An 18,938-nucleotide genomic window follows, 5' to 3' on the forward strand; every position below is an offset into this window, starting at 1 on the left:
CAACAGCCGGAGCTGCTCCAAGACTGAAGATCTCTCTCAGAATTCCTTCAGGGGTTTTAGAGTTTTCTTATGTTTTGTTATTTTTATACTTTTGAGATGTACTCTTATTTGATTATGAACTAAACCCCTTAGATATCTAAGGGGCATAAAACCTATGATGGATCTTCTTATTATTATCTGAACTATATAATAAATACTTGACTTGTTAGGAATCACACGATTAAGTTTTTGGCACCGTTCCCAGGGAACTGAAATATTAAGAACACTAATTTTTTATTACTTTAGCCATTTATTTTTCTTGCAATTTTATTTTATTTTATTATTTATTAATTTACTTTTTCTCTCTCTTGGCATGTTTTTATAATTTATGACTAGAAGAAACCCACCAGGACCATTACTTTTTGACGAAGAAATCGATCGCACAGTTCATAGAAATCAAAGAGAAATAAGGCGTAGTTTACGATACCCAGAGAATGAGCGAGAAGACGATACTTAAACCCCAACCGAAGAGATGGCTGAAAACCCAGGCATCAGCTGCCTCTTGCAATTGCAGTTAATCAAAATCCTGCTCCACGTACTATGTATGACTATGCTAAACCTTCTTTAATAGGAACTAAGTCTAGTATAGTGAGACCTGCTATTGCTATGAATAATTTCGAACTAAAACCTAACACAATTCAGATGATACAGCAGTTTGTTCAGTTTGATGGTTTGTAGGATGAGGATCCCAACACGCACTTGGTAAATTTTCTTGTATTTTACGATACATTCAAAATCAATGGCATTTCTGATAATGCCATTCATCTTCTGTTATTTCCCTTTTCACTGAGAAACAAAGACAAGCAGTGGTTGAACTCGTTACCATGAGGGTCTATCAATACTTGGGAACAAATGACCGAGAAATTTTTACTAAAATATTTTCCTCCAGCTAAAACGGCTAAATTACGTAATGAGATCTCTTCTTTTGTACAGATGGATTTAGAAATACTTTACGATGCATGGGAGAGATAGAAGGACTTACTGAGAGGGTGCCCTCACTATGGGTTACCGCTTTGGCTGTAAGTTCAAACGTTCTACAATGGTGTGAATCCCTCGACAAGGCAAATGATTGACGCAACTGCTGGCAGAACCATCAACAATAAAACACCGGAAGATGCCTATGAATTCATAGAGGAGATGTCACTGAACAACTATCAGTGCCAAGTTATGAGGATAAAGCCAACGAAAACAGCCGGCGTTTATAACATTGATTCAGTCACCATGCTCTCTAATCAGGTAGAACTTCTCAATAAAAAGATTGATAGTTTTCTTGGTTCTACGCAGGTACATCCAATAATGAGGTGTAACTGAAGCGAAGAAGGTGTGCATACAGAATACCAATCCTTCAATCCTACAACTGAAGAAGAACAAGTCAACTATATGGGTAACAATAACTTTAGATCTCAAAATAACCCATACAGTAATACCTATAATGCAGGTTGGAAGAACCACCCAAATTTCTCCTGGGGTGGTCAAGGGAATCAAAAGCCACAAAATCCTCCGGGTTTTCAACAGCCACCTTATCAACAAGAGAAGAAACCAAACCTTGAAGAGATGCTTTCTAAATTCATCTCGGGGTCAGAAACCCGTTTCCAAAATACCGAGACAGCACTTAAGAATCAACAAGCATCGATCCAAGGACTCAAAACTCAGATAGGCTAACTATCCGAACTAATGTTCGAATGACCACAAGGTAGCTTACCAAGTAATACTCAACCTAATCCGAGGGAACACCTCAAAGCAATTAGCACTCAAGATAAGGACAGACTCATTGCACCCGAGCCAGAAATATAGTAAAACAACGTGATGAACAAAGGATGAGAAGAGGTAAACAATAATGATCCCAAACAGGTAAGTACAAATCATGAACCTCGTGTGCCATATCCTAAAGCGATGATGAAAGATAGAACAGAAGAACAATTCGGTAAGTTTGTCAAACTCTTAAAGAAATTACATATTAACTTACCATTTATTGAAGTTCTTTCGAAGATGCCCAACTCAGCAAAATTCTTAAAGGAAATTCTGAGCAATAAAAGAAAATTAGACGCTACATCGCATGTGGAACTCAATGGAGTCTGCTCAGCTATTCTAAAGAATAAGCTACCTAACAAATTGAAAGATCCAGGGAGTTTTACGATTCTTTGCTTAATTGGTAGTTTATCTGTGAATAATGCTTTAGATAGTCTCGAGGCAAGTATAAACGTTATGCCCTATAAAATGTTTAAACGACTCGATCTCAGTACACCCAAACAGACTAGGATGAGCATCCAATTGGCTGACAAAACAGTTAGATTTCCTACCTTCTTGAAGTTTATTTACCCAGTAGACTTTGTCGTCTTAGATATGGATGAGGATAACGAGGACCTTTAATTTTAGGATGACCCTTTTTAGCAACTGCCAGAACCATTTTTAATGTAGCCACAGGAGAGCTAACACTTCGTGCAGGTGACGACGCAGTAACACTTCAAGCACGCGACTTAGTCAAAACCTCTAAAACTCAAGATAACGCTATAAAACCTATCGATGATAAAACTAATACTCAATCATCCTTGTAGGAACCCCCTCGAACCAAGACAACGGAGACAGTGCACTATTATCATGTACAGAACAAAGACACCCATTAGGAACGAAGGGTTCAAATAGAGGAGCTAGATGAATGGAGAGCATACAAACCGAGAACACGTGATAAATCGAAACTATGCCAAAACAAGCCGGATACCTCTCCTAATCAACTTCAGGTTGGCAATAAAGTCTTACTGGATGTCGCAGATCCCCACATTGTCACTACCACACCAAATAAGGAAATCCCTCTTACGGTACTCAGTATTTTCCCATTCGGTACGGTTGAGGTGAGTCATCCCAAGTTCAGCACTTTTAAGGTAAACAACACCTGATTAAAACCTTATTTAAGATTGATAGCAGGAACGAGGAGTATGAACTCCTCAAACTACCATGATCAATCAACGGAGAGGTAAGTTGAGCTTAGACTATAAATAAGCGCTTCTCGGGAGGCAACCCGAGCACTAACACATTTTGATTTCTTTATTTTTAACTTCTCACACTTCGAATCAATTAACTTAGTCTTTGAATTGCAAAGTTTTCCAGCACACACGACCAGGCACACGGGCGTGCCTAAAGCCATGGCCAAACAGGGGAAGAGACATACGGTCGTGTTGAAACAGGACATGATTTCCCAAAAACACGGGGTGCGATAATCCCCAAGGCCATGCGACATGGCCGTGGGTGAACCTGATAGGAAAAATACGGGCGTGCTAGGTAGAAGGCCCGATTCTATTTCTTCGACACAGGCGTGCGACACACCCGTGCCATTCAGCCGTGTATAAGAATACACGGGCGTGCTACCATAAAACACGGGTGTGGGAGAAGCGAACAAAGCTAGGCACAGCTGTGCGACATGGCCGTGTTTGACACACGGACGTGTGATAGTAGCTGGGCAAGACCTAACTCGCAAAATTCAAAAAACACAGCTCACCCTCAAAGTACGCGGGTGTGGCCTTAGGCCGTGTGACCCTCTCCTATATAAACAAACCACTATTCATCTTCTTCCTCCTTTCAAAACACTAGTCGAAATCTACCCTTCCACAACCCCTAATCCCTATTCCAGCCACCATTCCCCAGATTTTCACTTCCCCAACCCCCAAACCACCCTCAAATCCACTCCCCTTCCATTAATTCCCATTTTTCCTTCTCTATACCCTCCATTTTCCCACCACACGGCTTCCTCTCCGCGTCACACACCCGTTCTCACCACCACACGCCCGTGCACCACCTTACAACAGCCTTTGGTTCACTTTCTCAACCTTAGTTTTCCAATTTGTGTTGCTACATTAGTATTCTACATGCTTTCCATAGATATTGTTACTATTAAAAATATGTTTTAGACAAGTTAGGAATTTGCTTTAGAATTTTCTATATTTGACTTGTTTAAGCTACTAAATAGCATAAACTAATTTTAGGCCATTGCTTAACTACTGATGTATCTTGGATTCTATCAATGCTAATGTATTTTCAGGTACGTTATGTCGTCATCAAGAGGCAAGAAGGCCATGGTCCCTTTCTCAAATAGACGTAGGGGACCGGGTTCTTCCTCGATACGTGTTACAGCCGAATTTCAACACCCGTTCCTTGAATTTCTGCAAGCTTCGCAGGAGGAGCTATTTCAGATACTACGCGCATGACCCATCACCACAGTCGCTGTATCAACTGGGCTACCGTAGAGCAAGTCTAGCTCGCTGATGCCATCCGCGCCTTCCTGTCCACGGACCCATTGAACGGTTCTTCGCTACTACCGAGCCCACTTATTTAGAGCTAACTTTAGAATTATGCTCTACTTTTCATTTACAGGTGGTGATGATGAACAATGACGACCCAGGCACCATTGACTTCCAATTAGGCAGTCTAGTTCATGCAATGAGTGTCCCAGAGTTTGGAGTTGCTCTGGGTCTTTACACCGATGAGTTTATGGAGGAGGAGGACATGAATGAACTACCACGCAATATCCACATCTCCCCTTCCTTGTGCTGGAAGGCTTTGGCACCACTCTCTTCCACCTACGACCCCAGCCGCTCGAAAGCCTCAGCTCTCCCCCCTTCCCTAGGATATCTCCATGTCATATTGGCACACACCTTGACCGGAAGGAGAGAGAGCACCGGCGTCGTCAACACCCACGACGCCTACTATTTCTGGTGCATGGCGAATACACACGTGACTAACTTGGCCTACTTCATTGCTTTCGCCATTCGCCATCAGACTGAGCGGCATAGGAAGGGAGTGATCTCTATCGGCCCCTATGTGATGTGCCTTGCCAGACACTTCGGCCTCCTCAACACCGTGGCCCAGTCATCAGCACTTACCCTGATAGGTCAGATGTCCCCATAATGCATCACAATTATGTTACACATGAGGATGATCGAGCACCGACGTGGGACCGATCCTCCTCAGTACCGTCTCTCGCATGCCATTGACGAGGAGGATCTTGAGGACATCCCTGATGATGTTCCCCCACAGCATGAGGAGCCTTCCACCACGCCACCTAGGGAACGACCAGTTCATGCGCTGCTTTATTGGCACATCTTTCCGACCGACTCGCCCACTTCGAGCAGTATTGCACTATGCAGTTCGAAATGATTCACGAGCGAGATCGGGGGTGGTACCAATAGATGGACGATATGCAGGCCATGATGCAGCAGTTGTGCCAACACTTTCAAATCGCCACTCCAGCACCACCACCTGAGGGCCCCACCGACGAGGATCATTGAATCCTCCTATTTTTTTATTTATTCTTATTTTTATTTTATTTTATTTTTCTTTTTCTTTTGATTTTTATTTTCATTTCAATTTTATTATTTTATTTTGAAAGACATATCTATTTGAGTAAATTTTACTTTTTTCCATTTTCTAGTATTTCTAACAAGTAATTCCACTACTCTCTCTTCCACACCAACTCTTAATAAGCTCTTCATGATTCTACAGACTTCCAAGCAAAGCTGCTAGGAATATTTTACGGAATGAGGAAATAAAGGGGAAAGAATACCTCACGAGTGCTATGTTCAACGACCCAATTTATTCATCTAGCCAAGAACAATGATAGCTATCACTTTTCCCGGACACTCCATCCTCAGAATCAAGCTCCACATCCTTATACAGGGAGTTTCACCTCCTTTCCTCTTATGATTTTCTTTCTTTTGAATAATCTATCTCTGTACATTAAGGGCAATATACATCTTAAGTGTAGGGGTGTAATATCCTGATTTTGGGCCTAGTCAGAATAGTGGTTTCGTGACCACAAAATCTGAGATAGAAATAATTATTTTATGATTATTTTAAGGTCTATGATATGATTGCATGATTGTATGAAAATTTCGTGAAGAAATTTTATGCATAAAGTGCTTTAATTGAAATTAGGGACTAAATCGAATAATTTGCAAAACTTGCATTCTAGAAGTTTCTAGTATGAAATTGTTTTGAAATATTAATTAGGAGGTCTTAAATAGCAATTTTACCAATTTCTAAGTCTATGGACAAAAATTGGACAGGGATGGAATTTTTGGAAAGTTTAGTAGTAAGGGCATTTTGGTCATTTAGGGGTAAAATGAATTAAAATACAAAATTAAAAGCCAATTTTGCTCATCTTCAACCCCATGGCCGAATATAGCAAGGAGAAACCATGGATAGGGTTTTTCAAGCTTCCAAGCTCGATTGTAAGTCCGTTCTAGCCTCGTTTTTAATGAATTTTACATTTTTGGAGTCCCGGTAGCTCGATTTAGCTTATGCTAGCAAATAATTTAACCTAGGGTTTATATTTGGAAAAATACCCATAGGTGAAATTTGTGTATTTTGGTGTTTTATAATAGAATATGAGGTTTTAAATTATGTTAGACAACTTGTGCTACTCGGTTTTAAGTGAAAACGAGCAAAAGGGCTTAATCGGTAAAAATACCTAATAGTCATAAGTACATGTTAGAGTGAGAATTTGATGTTTCCATTGAAGGGAAAAATGATCAGCATGTCATAAAATATAAGAAAATAGGCTGAAGTTTAATTTACAAGCTTTGGGGCAAAAGTGTAAATATGCAAAAGTTTAGGGGCAAAATTGTAATTTTTCCAAAATATGATTTTGGATCAATTTGAATAATGTGAGTCCTAATTAGACTATATTTTAGATGATAGAGCAAGGAAAACTGAAATTCGGGCTAAAATGGGGAAAATACCAAGTTGTGGACGAAATGGTAAAAGTAGCCATTTTCGCATACGAGGTAAGTTCATGTGTAAATGTAGTAACATAATTGTCATTTTAAGAAATTTAATGTTGTTTATATGATATGATGCTGATTATTAGCATGAAATATTATGCTTTTTGGTTATTGTTGAATAATATGTAATTATGTGAATTACTTGATGAGTATGAACTATCACCGAAGTATCAATTTCGATATTCCATGGAAGATGGCAAAGATGTGTGATCGAGGAAAACGCCTGTTTGAACCTTAGGAATAGATTAGGATACAAGTGACATGTTACTAGGATGTTTGGGCATCCGAACTCGTTGAGTTGAGTCCGAGTTCACTTATGGATGCGAATGTCCGAACTCGTTGAGTTGAGTCCAAGTTCGTGAGATGTAACTAGGCATCCGAACTCGTTGAGTTGAGTCCGAGTTCACTCATGGATGCAAACGCCCGAGCTCGTTGAGTTGAGTCTGAGTTCGCTTATGGGCGGGTTACGTAGTAGCTTGGCTACATATGTGGCACTTATGTGCAAACTTTCCATGTATCCGAATTATATTCCGATGTGTTCAACAGGTAAAGTTGTACTCAAATGGAGGAATACTCAAGATGAAAGGGACGTATTGGTAAGTGTTTTGAAATGAATACTTTGAACAGGTATGTACTTAACCCTCGGGTTGAAAACTTGATATAACAACAATATGGTAAGATGATAAATGAAAATGTGATATGAATATCTTGGTGATGATTATGCAAATGATGTTTTATGTTTGCATATATGGTTATGTTACTTGCTATTTGCATGTGAACTTACTAAGCATTTATGCTTACTCCCTCCTTTTCATTCCTTGTAGTGTTGACAAGCCAGCTCAGAAATCGGGAACGGTCGGAGGCATGCTCACACTATATCCGTATACCATCTTGGCATAATGGCTTGCATATTTTGAGTATGGCATGTATAGCATTATAATCATTTTGTATATATGGTCTTATGATATTGTTATTGAGTGGTATGGAAATGCTTGGTAATGATTAGCCATTGGACTGGCTAATCATGATCATATTTGGTGTTATGTATGCTAAATTACTAGCTAATCCATGGAAAACATGAAATAGGTAAAATTTATCATAAAATAGATTCAGACAGCAACAGTGATGTGAGTTTGAAAAATCATTAAAAATAGTAGAGATATAATTAGATGGTGAATAAAATATGAAATTGAAGAATTATGAGTCTATTTTGATATGGATGGAACAAAATAGGTATATGAGTTATATTTTATGAGATGTTTAAATTTTTGTGAAACAGGGCCAGAGCGATTTCTGGATCCCCTGTTCTGACTTTGGAAACTCACCATAAATTGTTAAAAGAAAATTAGAAGTCATGATTTATATGTACAGATTCCTTATTGAGTCTAGTTTTATTAGAAATAAACGACATAGTCATTGAGTCTAGTAAATAGATATATAAGTATAGTTTCAGGGAAAATTTACAGAATTGGATTTCGAGTTTCGTAACTCGAGATATGAAATTTTAATCGACTATGACGCAGATTGTTAGCTTGACTGAAAATTTTAAAAATAAATTGTTTGAGCTGTTTAAGTAATGAATTAAGTCTGTTAACACCTCGTGTTCGACTCCGGCGACGGTCTCGGGTACGGGGCGTTACAAGGGGGGTGAACATGAAACCTAACTTTTTGCATTATTCTCAAATCCCAAAATTTGGTCTTATGCTTAAGTGATTTTCTCATAATATTGATAGAATGAATTCTGATTGATCTATAATTATTGTTGATATGTCGTGAATTAGACCAAGGGAATTATGCATGATTATTTGATTATAGGACCTTAAAGAATCGAGCATGATAAGTTGATATTTTGAGAAATAAAATTTTTAGACTATTTCTCCTAAATTGAGGTATTATCTTGAAATCCTAAGTATACAGAAATGACATCAAAAACCCAAATTTTTTGTGAGATTTTTGAGCCTTTTGAGCATATAGTTTTCTTTCTTGCTCACTTCTTTTGTGGTTTGAGTGTGTCAACATTGAACTGTTATTCTAGAACTTGCTTCAATTATACATGTCGAGATCACACGTATGGTTTGATATGCTGAGATGATAAGGCACTTAGGATTTAACCCATTTACTCCATAAAAAGCCTTCCCACATAATTAAACCCTTAGCGAACCCCCTTTGAGCCTACTAACTTTTTTTTATTGATTAAACCTTATCATTAACCCAGTAACCCATTATTGTTGAAATCCTCTTACTTAATTTACCTTTTTATCGAGATTAAATTTAATATTATTACCTCACTATGTTCCCATTTTTTGTTACTGAATCATGAAGTATGATTTCTGTATTGTATTGACTTGATTTGTTCTTAAAAAAAATGTAATTCTCAGCAAGCTAAAGTTGTCACGAACTCATGTAAAATAGTTCTAGATATTTGTTTGTGGTTCAGTAATTAAGTTTTTGATAGTGGGGTAACATAAACATATTGAAATTATCTCGATTCTAACCCCTGTTCTTCAGCTTGTATCCATACCTGTAACCTAAACCCCATTACAACCATGCAAAGACCTTTTGATTAGTGTCTCATATCATTTACAAGTGGTGGAGATTTGATTTTCATGCAAGCCTATGGTAATAACTTTTCATGTTAGACAATCGAGTGCTTAATCTTGAACCTTAAACACTTTGAGTAATTTAAGTGAATCTTTAGTGAGGATGTCATCTCTTGTATATTTAGGACTAAAGTTGATTACTTACAGGAAGGAGGTTACCTATGATTTTTATTATCAAAATATCTGATTAAGATTGTTTGAGGCTTTTAATGCCCCTATAGTTAAATTCTCTCTGTATAATTTTCCGTGGAATAGTTTGTAACATTATCAATACTAATCATGTGATTGAAAAGAATGAATTCTAGTAGTAAATGAGAGTTTTGCTTAAGGACAAGCAAATGCTTAAGTGTAGGGGTATTTGATAAACGCCAAATTATACATAGTTTTACCCCAAATTCTTAGCATATTTATGGATGTTTACTACTAGATTTGTGGATTTTGGTGCTCTTAATCCGGTTATTTCATGTTTTGTACTCGGGAGAGCAGCAAGAGTCAAAAGGATCCAAAAACGAGCTAAAAAGGGACAAAATGGACCAAATCAAGAATATCACAAGGCCTAAACCTTGCCACACGGGCATCTCACACGCCCGTGGCATTCAGGGGTGTCAACCAAGGTTTACACGATTCACACGGCCTGGCCATTGAGCCCACACGGCTGTGGCAATTTAACAGATCGAACACGGCCTGGCCATCACATCACACGACCGTGGCACACGGACGTGTCCCTTTTTCAAAGAGTTGTATTTTAGACGGAAAAGGGTACTTAGGGAGGAAGAAATCCAATCCAAAGCCAATATAAACACCCTAAGTATGACCCAGAGGGGAGGTCTCTTCCAGAACCTTTCTGGAATACAAAACCACACGCCAAGAATTACTTGTGTAACGCCCTCACGCCCGAGACCGTCGCCAGAGTCGAGCTTGAGGTGTTACTAAACTTAATTTATCACTTAAAGAATTTTAAATCATTTATTCCAATTTTCGTAATAAACTGTAAATCTACGACACAGTAGCTTAAAAATTCATATCTTGGGTTTCGAAACTCAAAATTAAGATCCGTAAATTTTCCCTGAAACTAAACTCATATATATATATATCTACTAATTGCTTTTCTAGAATTTTTGGTAAAGCCAATTAGTACAGTTTATTAGTTAAAATTTACCCTATTACAGCATTCGATGGCTTTAACCTCTGTTCACTACGAACCACTTTTCTCTTTGTACAGAAGTCAAAAGACTATGCCATTTGTTTCTCTTAAAACTAAACTCAATAAGGAATCTTTAAATATAAAACATGACTTCTAATTATTTTTTAACAATTTTTGGTGAATTTCTAAACTCAAAACAAGGGATTCAGAAATCATTCTGGCCCTGTTTCACAAAATTTTAAATATCTTATAATATATAACTCATTTACCTGTTTCGTTTCCTCCATATGAAAATAGACTCATCAAGCTTCGATTCCATAACTTATTCATCATTAAATTTTATTTCTACTATTTTTAGTGATTTTTCAAATTTACGTCATTTCTACAACAATATTCTATTTTATAGCAAATTTTACTTTACTATAGATTTTTATGGACTAAATAGCATTTTAAACATACATGACATCAAATATGATTTAGATTAGCCATTCCAATGGCTAATCATTTACAAACCCTTTTCATACCAAATCATAACCATATCATAAGATCATTTACACAAAATGAGTATAGTGCTATACATGCCACACTCAAAATATACAAGCCATTTTACCACCTTAGGTCTTCGGATAGTGTGAGCGAGCCTTCGAGCTATCCTGATTCTCAAGCCGGCTTGTCAAAAACTACAATGAATGAAAAGGAGGGAGTAAGCATAAATGCTTAGTAAGTTCACATGCAAATAACAAGTAACATGATCATGCAATTCACCACAAACATCATTAAGACACTCATGTCATAAGAATACTTACTATCTTACCAAAATTTTGTCTTACCAAATTCTCAACCAAGGATTAAACTCATACCTTTCCATTTTCACTTCTTCAATACATGCATCGTCGAATCACTTTCATTTTAAGTACTCTCTCTATTCTCTTAGTATTCTCCCGTTGAACACATCGAAATATATTTTCGGATACGCGGATAGTATGCACGGAAGTGCTATACTCATAGCTAAAGAAGCTCAATAGCTTTTGAAATCTATGTAGTCAAGCTACCATGTAACCCGCCCATAAACGAACTCGGACTCAACTCAACAAGCTCGGGCGTTCGCATCCATAAGTGAACTCAGACTCAACTCAACGAGTTCAGAAACTCAAATATCCCAGTGACATGTCACTTGTATCCTAATCCACTCCCAAGGTTCAAACGGGATTCTTCTCAATTACACATTTTGATTGCCTTCCTCGAAATGTAGAAACCGATACTTGCTAGCATCTCATACTTATCAAGTTGTTCACATAATTTTCATATTACCAAATAATAATTCACAAAGCATAATATTTCATGATATTAAGTATCATATCATATAAATAACATTAAATCACTTAACATAAAAATTATGTTACCTTATTTACACATGAACTTACCTCGATACAAAATATTAGCAATCGAGCCTATTCCTCGTAAACTTTGTTTTTCCCTCGATCACGACTTGAATCTTGTTTCTCTTGATCTTTAATGCCAAATTAATTTATTTAATACATACATTCATCAAAACAGCCCTTAGTACGAACTTTGGCAAAATTACTATTTTGCCTTTAAACTTTCACATATTTACACTTTTTCCCCAAGGCTCGTAAATTAAATCTCATCCTATTTTCTTATGTTTTATGACATGCTGATTATTTTTCCCTTCTATGGCAACATCAAATTCACACTCTAACATGTACTTATGTATATTAGGTATTTTTACTGATTAAGCCCTTTTACTCGTTTTCACTTAAAACCGAGTAGCACAAGTTGTCTAGCATAATTTAAAACCTCATATTCTATCATAAAACACCAAAATAAACAAATTTCACCTATGGGTATTTTTCCAAATATTAACCCTATGTTGAATTATTGCTAGCATAAGCTAAATCGAGCTACCGGGATCCCAAAAACATAAAAATCATTAAAAACGGAGCTTAAAATCACTTACTATAAAGCTTGGAGGTTGAAGAAACCCTAGATATGGTGAGAGGTAAGGTTCGGCCAACGCTTGAAGAAGATGAACACATTTTGGCCTTAATTTCCCTTTTAATTAATTTTAATTACCAAATGACCAAAATACCCTTAATACCTTTCTTTGAAAATTTTCATGTGCAAGCTAATTTTCGTCCAAAATCTTAGAAATTGGTCAAATTGCTATTTAAGACCTCCTCATTAATATTCCAAAGCAATTTCATACTAAAAACTTCTAGAATGCAAGTTTTACAAATTATTCGATTTAGTCCCTAATTTCAACTTAAGCACTTTATGCATAGAATTTCGTCACAAAATTTTCACACAATCATGCAATCATATCATAACCCTAAAAATAATTATAAAATAATTATTTCTATGTAACACCCCGAACCCGAGACCGTCGCCGGAGTCGAACACGAGGTGTTAACAGACTTCAAACCACTTATTAAAATTTTTCCAGACAAGCTGCCAATCTGCTTACTAGTCGCTTTAAAAATCATATCTTGAGCTCTGGAACTCGAAATCCAGTTCCGCGAATTTTCCCTGAAACTAGACTCATATCCCCATCTACATATTGTTTTCTAGAATTTTTGGTCGGGCCAATTAGTACAGTTTATTAGTCAAAGTCTCCCATGTTACTGGGGTCGACTACACTGACCTTTGCGCATTACGACCTAGATATCTCCCTGTACAGAGCTTCAATACTAATTCCGTTTGTTTCTATAGAAACTAGACTCAGATAGGAATCTATACATATATGGCATGGCTCCTAATTATCTCTGGTTAATTTATAATGAATTTCCAAAGTCGGAACAGGGAACCCAGAAACCGTTCTGGCCCTGTCTCACGAGAACCTGAATATCTCTTAACATACTGTCCATATGATTGTTTTGTTATTTCTATATGAAAATAGACCCATCTAGCTTCGATTACATAATTTATTCACTATTTAATTCCATTCCTACTAATTTTTGTAATTTTTCAATCCCACGTCACTGCTGCTGCCAGCATCTGTTACTGAAGCAACTATGTCCATTTCGTGATTTCTCATTGATCTAACTAGTAATTCATCATACATATCACAAAATTATAATCATGACTAGCCATACCAAAGGCTAATCATTGTCAAACATTTCCCTACTACGCTATTGCCATATCATGAATCTTAACACCAAAATTAATCAGCCATGACATATGGCATAAAAATCGTATTACCAAGACTTACGTCCCAACATTAGAACCAAATTCAACCGAACATTATGCCATTTTCGCATAGCTAAAAGTTTACATACCAAATTTCAACAAAACATATTAGCCTATACATGCCGAAATGTTCTCCTAGACCAACTAAGAAGAAAATACCAAAGGTTGCTAGCCGGTGTGATGACTTCGACGACGGCACGATCACGCAAAAAGAGACGAGTCCAAGAAACCTAGAATAGGTGACAAGCAAACACCGAATGAGTATATAACTCAGTAAGCCATAAGCATTCCACAACCATCCATTAATAAAATTATCACAACAGGAAACAATGAAATGAGGTTAAGTACTCCATCCATACCGAACTATACCATAGTTCCTTAAACCCTATGGTTCAATCTCATACCAAGTCCTACATTGACCTTTCATACATCATTTTATTTTCGTTATAATCATACAATTAAACGAACTTTCACCTATTCCACAATGAACCTTATGTACATGACTTCAACTATAATCGTCACATAGGTTCAAAACTTACCAAGCTCAACTCCAAATATAAACATAGCGCCTATTAGCCATGAACTCAAGGTACTTACCTTTTCCGCTGTCCAAAATTGACTCGGTAAAGTCGCACCCTTCATGTAAATAATTTATAGAAAATATATATATAGGGTTGCACGCATAATGTTTAGTAATCAACCACGCACACTTAGTGCCATGCACTTTAAACTCACACACTTAGTGCCATGCATTTCAAGTTCGTACACTTACCTTTTCCGCTGTCCAAAATCGACTCGGTAAAGTCGCACCCTTAATGTAAATAATTTATAGAAAATATATATTGGGTTCGCACACATAGTGCTTAATAATCAACCGCGCACACTTAGTGCCATGTACTTTAAACTCACACACTTAGTGCTGTACAATTTAAACCCGCACACTTAGTGCCAATCTCATGACCGTGAACACTTATTGCCCGCACACTTAGTGCCGAAAACCAGCCACTCTATAGGCTTCACTTCCTTTTTACATTCGACAAATTTCATCTCTACTTACATATACATTTGTATACATTTCATCTCATTAAACACAATGGTATAGGTATTACGATCATTTAAATCAATACCAAAGATATGCTTAATGACTTACTTGTGTTGGGTAAGATGGTTCCAACTCGGCTACTCGATGATCTTTTCTTTGCCTTTGCTCGATTCTCCTCCTTTAACTCCTTGAGCTTAATCAATAAATCAACTAGTTTAACCGCCTTGCTAAATATTTACAATCCAATTACACATGCATATGTATGTTAGTATATTCGGCAATCACCCTTACTAATCACCCACTTGATCAATTATAGAGAATCAAAGTTAATATCACAATGTGTACCCTATATGGCCCATTATACATAATCAAATTTAACATCATCTATATATTTACTCATATGGCCGAATATACCTAATCATACATACACCTAACCAAAAATAATTTCTAAAATCTTTATATCAGTTATACACTAAGCCGAGTACTCTTACCAAGTTCACCTATATTTTCCAACAAATTCTTCATTGATCAAACACATATTCGGCTAAAGAAATGGCAATTTTAGCAACTTTTGATTTAATACTTAATCACTTATAATACATCTAAATATATTTTTTTTCATATTATTAACACAAATCACATACATTATTTAATATAACATTTTCACATTCGGCATTAGTATCAACCATAGTAGCCGATTCTTCCTACTTTGTACCCATGCATCTATTTGATCCTTAGTTAGTTCAAACACTCACGCACTAAGATTCATCCAATTTTAACAAGAAATAAATCCTTAATCCTCAAACTACCACGGCCGAATGTTGTAACCCAAACCACATATATTGTTCCTCAAGGCCCTTCAAGGACCACATTCGGCACCTCCTTAATAACAACTCAAAGTCAACCATCTCCATACCTCATCACCAAAGACATCAAAATACCAACCAAGAATGTAACATTCATGGCCGAATATCATCTCCATCATTTAACAAAGTTTGAACCATGGCTAGGTAGATTTCAAACTTACAACTTAAAATATACATGAATCTCAAAGAATAATATCAAACATACCTCAATCTAGTTACATGCATGGCCAAACTTCCTCCTAATTCTCTTCCAAACCAAACATGAAGCAAGAACTCCTTCCTCCTCCCTTAGAATTTTCGGTCAAAAGAGGATGAAAAAGGATGAACAAAATTTTTCTTTTCCTTTCTTTAGCTCACGGCAATGGGGGGGGAAACAACCACACATTTTTTTTGTTTTCATTTCTTTATTACCCATACTCCTTATTTTATTTTTTCCTAACATACCTCACTAAGCCAACATGTTCCCAACATGTTTCCACCCATAGCATGGCCAACCACTAGCTCAAATTTTGGGTAATTTGACATGCAAACCCATCATTTTCATAACATGCATTAATAGACCATTTTAAATTAGCCTATCATATTTTCACCATGTCTCATATCGATCCCTATTTAATAATTTCTCATGCAATTGGAAAAATTGGAGAATGAAACTTCCACATACTCATGTACACACATAATAAGCATAGAATATGGAAATTAATTATTTTTATGACTCGGTTTTGTGGTCCCGAAACCACTTCCCGACTAGGGTCAATTTTGGGCTGTCACAACTCTCCCCCACTTAAGAAATTTTCGTCCCCGAAAATCTTACCGGTGAATAGGTTTGGGTATTGTTCTTTCATCGAGCTCTCGGTTTCCCAAGTAGCTTCCTCGATCCCGTGTTTGAGCCATAACACTTTTACTAACGGAACCCTTTTGTTTCGCAACTCCTTCACTTCACGAGCTAGGATACGTATCGGCTCTTCTTCATAACTCATATCGGCTTGAATTTCAACCTCCGACGGACTAATTATGTGCGAAGGGTCAGATCTATAGCGTCGAAGCATCGAAACATGAAAGACGTTGTGAATCTTTTCGAGCTCAGGGGGCAAAATTAATCGGTATGCAACTGGTCCAACTCGTTCGGATACTTCGTACCGACCGATGAACCTCGGACTCAATTTGCCCTTACGACCAAATCTAAGCACCTTCTTCCAGGGTGAAACTTTGAGAAATACTTTATCTCCAACCTGATATTCAATGTCTTTTCTTTTCAAATCCGCATATGACTTTTGACGATCCGAAGCGGCTTTCAAACTTTCGCGAATTACTCGGACTTTCTGCTCGGCATCCTTAATCAAATCAACCCCAAAGATTTTACTTTCACTAAGTTCAGTCCAAAATAATGGGGTACGGCACTTGCGACCGTATAAAGCCTCGTAAGGTGCCATCTTAATGCTTGATTGAAAGCTATTGTTATAAGCAAATTCAATTAAGGGCAAATATCTTTCCCATGAACCACAGAACTCTAAGACGCAACATCTCAACATATCCTCGAGTATCTGAATTATTCGTTCAGATTGGCCATCGGTTTGGGGGTGAAAAGCAGTGCTAAAATGCAGCTTGGTACCCAAAGCTTCTTGCAATTTCTTCCAAAATCGCGATGTAAATCTTGGGTCTCTATCCGACACGATAGAAATAGGTACACCATGCAATCGAACAATTTGGGAGATGTATATTTTTGCCAATTTATCGAGCGAAAATCTGTACGGACAGGGATAAAATGAGCAGACTTGGTCAATCTATCAACAATAACCCAGACTGAGTCTTTCTTACTCTGAGTCAAAGGTAACCCAGACACAAAGTCCATTGTCACTCGATCCCATTTCCATTCGGGTATCATGGTTGGCTGAAGTAATCCAGATGGCACTTGATGTTCCGCTTTTACTTGTTGACATATCAAACACCTTGAAACAAATTCAGAAAATGTCTCGTTTCATGCCCGGCCACCAAATTTGACGTTTCAGATCATTGTACATTTTAGTACTACCCGGGTGGATAGACATTCGGCTACAATGAGCTTCATTCAGAATCATCGAAATGAGTTCTGAATTTCTTGGAACACACAACCGACTTCTGAACCTCAAACAATCGTCATCATCAATTTGAAATTCGGATTCCATATTCGGAATACATTCAGCCCGTTTTGCAACCAATTCATCGTCGACTTTCTGAGCTTCACGAATTTGATGAATCAATGATGGTTTGGCCTTTAATTCAGCTACTAACACACTGTCGGGTAGAACAGACAAGTGCACATTCATCGCTCGTAAAGCAAACAGCGATTTTCGGCTTAAGGTGTCCGTAACCACATTAGCCTTTCCCGGGTGGTAATCAATGACAAGCTCGTAATCTTTCAACAACTCAAGCCAATGTCTTTGTCGCAGATTTAAGTCTCTTTGAGTCATCAAATATTTGAGACTTTTGTGATCCGAAAATACATGGCACTTTTTGCCAAACAAATAATGTCGCCATATTTTCAAGGCGAATACGATGGCGGCTAGTTCGAGATCATGGGATGGATAATTTTTCTCGTGTGGCTTCAATTGTCTCGATGCATAGGCCACAACTCGACCTTCTTGCATCAATACGCAACCCAACCCGAGTAGGGATGCGTCACTATAAATGACAAACTCTTTGCCTGATTCGAGTTGCACTAAAATTGGAGCTTCAGTCAAATGAGTTTTCAGTTGATCGAAGCCTTTCTGACATTTCTCCGTCCATTCGAACTTAGCATCCTTTTGAAGTAGCTTCGTCATTGGTGTGGCTATCATCGAGAAACCTTTGATAAATCGTCGGTAATAACCGGCGAGTCCCAAAAAGCTCTGAGCCTCAGTAATATTTCTCGGAGGTTTCGAGTTAAGTATGGCTGAGATTTTGTTCGGGTCAACTCGAATACCAGATGCGGATACCACATGACCCAAGAAGCTAACCTCTCTTAACCAGAACTCACACTTACTGAACTTCGCATATAACTGCTTATCCCGCAAAATTTGCAACACTAATCTCAAGTGTTCAGCATGTTCGATCTCATCTCTTGAATAGACCAAGATGTCATCAATGAACACAACTACGAACCGATCCAAATATGGTCTGAAGATCCGATTAATCAAATCCATAAATACCGCAGGGGCATTAGTGAGCCCGAACGGCATCACCAAGAACTCGTAGTGACCGTACCTCGTTCTGAAAGCAGTTTTGGGTACGTCTGAATCTCGAATCCGC

At 37.6% G+C, this 18,938-nt stretch overlaps 1 non-coding gene across 1 annotated transcript; it reads right to left on the minus strand.

Moving 5' to 3' along the window:
* Positions 1 to 939: 939 nt before the first annotated feature.
* LOC121210573 (small nucleolar RNA R71) lies at positions 940 to 1,046 on the minus strand. Its single transcript, XR_005905688.1, has one exon. It is a non-coding gene; the product is annotated as a small nucleolar RNA R71 (small nucleolar RNA).
* Between the last annotated feature and the right edge of the window lie 17,892 nt (positions 1,047 to 18,938).

Source organism: Gossypium hirsutum, chromosome A11 (genome assembly GCF_007990345.1).
Source record: "Gossypium hirsutum isolate 1008001.06 chromosome A11, Gossypium_hirsutum_v2.1, whole genome shotgun sequence".
NCBI lineage: Eukaryota > Viridiplantae > Streptophyta > Magnoliopsida > Malvales > Malvaceae > Gossypium > Gossypium hirsutum.